The sequence below is a fragment of the Sceloporus undulatus genome, chromosome 4 (genome assembly GCF_019175285.1).
Source record: "Sceloporus undulatus isolate JIND9_A2432 ecotype Alabama chromosome 4, SceUnd_v1.1, whole genome shotgun sequence".
NCBI classification, from domain to species: Eukaryota; Metazoa; Chordata; class Lepidosauria; order Squamata; family Phrynosomatidae; genus Sceloporus; species Sceloporus undulatus.
In genome coordinates, this window is record NC_056525.1 from 87,004,535 (window position 1) to 87,007,278 (window position 2,744).

A 2,744-nucleotide genomic window follows, 5' to 3' on the forward strand; every position below is an offset into this window, starting at 1 on the left:
CTAATTACAGTGTAACCCCAGGATACGAATGCGCCGGGTACGATTTTTCTGGATCGAAAAAAAATCCCATAGGGATTATTGCTTCGGCTTACGAAGGTTTCTTCGGGTTACGAAAAAAACCGCGGCGCTATTTTCCGCCACCGGAGGGCAGCAGGAGCTTTTTTCACTTAGCGCTATGGGAATTCGGCTTCGAAGTGTATTCGGGTTACAAATTAACCGCGGAACGAATTAATTTCGTAACCCGGGGGTACCAGTTGTTCTTTACCTAACCTTTATAATAATGAATTATTATTGTACTATTTGATTGTTTGCATTTCATATAGAGAGTTCTCTCAGTGTTTTATAGAATACATCCCCACAACATCTTGAGTTCCTATTTTTTGCTAAATCTTAATAAACAGCTGGGTACCACATTACTGTCGTGGTGTGTGTTGTGGTGTGTGTGTGTATGCTAATGTATCTATTCCTTAAATTTGTATTTAAGTTTTTCCTTTCTATTACCATACTATAAGTGTGGTTCTTCTCTTCTCTTCCTGTCTCATCTTTCCTCCTAAACCTACTTTACAACATGTATTCTCCATTACGTTAATAATATTCTTTCATCCTTTCCTGTAACAGCCTTGGCTTTATTTTTATTCCTCTTTGTTCTCTAGATTCAGGCTGTAGCAAAGTCATCCAATTTTTCTTTATAATATTTTTACAATTATACCTGTTCTGTCAGCTTCCTCTAAAATCCTGCTTCATGCCTTGGTTGTCTCCCGCCTTGACTACTGCATCTTCCTTTGACTGGATCCCATTCATCCACCTTAGTCCTCTGGTTCCAACCAACTTCTACGGCTAATATTATCTTTCTGGTCACCGCTTGTGATCATGTTGCCCCTCTTCTGGCATCTCTTCACTGGCTACCCATTTCTTTTGGTTTCATTAAGCTTCTTCTCTTAACATTTAAAGCTTTCACAACCTAGCCCCCTTATCTGTCAGCTCGTATTTCATCTTACCCACCTGCTTGAGCTCTAGGGTCCAGAGGTTTGGGGCTTCTTACCAAACAGGTTTCATCTTCTCGGCTTGGGTTCTCTACTTTTTCACTTGCTGCACCATACTCCTGGAACCGCCTTCCTCAACATTGCTTCTTTTGCTTCTTTTGCTAACTTTAAATCCGAATTAAAGACTTTCTTGTTCTCTGACGATTTGGAACTTAATTTTAATATTGTATTATTATTATATTTTATTCTTATTATATTTCTTATTATTATTTTAATGTCTATAGTGCTGTAAATGTACATGCTCATTACATACAAAAATCAATCAGTAAAAATATAAAACCTGCCAATGGCATACCAATTACAAATACATATAAAACACTATTAACTTAGATTTGATCCTTTCTAGAATATTTTTTTTATATACAGATAAATCACTACACATACATGCACACACAACTGATGTGTACACCAAATGATTTTGGAAAAAGGAGTGGGATGACACATGTTGTCCCTATCCCAACCCAGTGGCATCATTTGTGTACTGAAACAGTATTTGTACAATTAAAAATGGATGCACCATAGATCCTTCTTTTTTTAAACAGAATCCTGTCTTTTCATCTGCTATATCACCAGTTTGCGGCCTTTGCCCAACAGCTGAATTGGACACCAGCCAGCTTTGCTCATGGTGAAACACTCTGAAAACTGAAGTGCAAAAACATCCACAGAACAAAAAATGAGAATCCCTGTTCTATATGAAAAGAAAGAGAACCTATTGTATCCATGCGTCTATGGTCTGAAAGTGCCGTCTTCAGGCCGATCATGGGGCATGGCATACAGATGGACCACCCGGCCTCAGATTGAGCCAAAGCTGCGTTGGCCACCAGCAAAAGGAAGCTTGCTGCAGGCCTGTTCAGAACCGCGGTGGCGGCAGACCTCAGGACCACGTCTGGTAGCCACAGCCCCATGCAAAATAATAATAATAATAGTAATAATATAAATAATTATTATTATTTGTTGATCCCGCCTCTCCCTATATTGGATCGGCAGGTAACAGCAAATAAGAACTAATAAATCAAACATGAATATCATAGATAAAAACATGCAGGGCATATAAAATCCTAGTTCCCCAATCTCCCTCCACCCTAATCCATTAAAACCAATTCCCAATAAATAGTTAAAAATAAATTGAGCTCAAAGTCCGGTGGGTTCAGCTAAACCAATAGAGGTGAAATTCTGAGGAGATCAGTTTGGGAAGGCCTCTAAGATGGCGGATCTTATCAGAAGGTATTCCCGATTTTTGGAGCAGCAACAGAGAACGTCTCTGGGAAGTCGTCTTCAGTCTAGTCCTTTTAACTGCACGTAGGTTCTTCCCAGAGGACCTGAGAGTGTGGGAGGATTGTATGAGAGGAGGCATTCCTCAGGAAAGCTGGGCAAATGAGAGCAACTGTGGCTGGAGCGGTCAGAGTCACTCCAAGCTATCAGTCGGCTTGCCTCCAAGTCTATAATTATCTAGATGTATTCTTAACAATAACTGGATAGTCTTTTGTATAGGCATATATGACAACTGTTTAATCTGCACAATCTTAATGTAAAACATACTTTAAAATATTCAAGATAACAATTCCATCAGTGGCTATAGCTGATTTAGAAGGGTAGCGGGTTCCGATATTGGTTGTCCGGTTATCTATTCAGGAAAGGCCTGCCAGAAGAGATCTGTCTTAACAGCTTTTTTAAAGAGGGAATAAACCTGTCCAGGGCAGA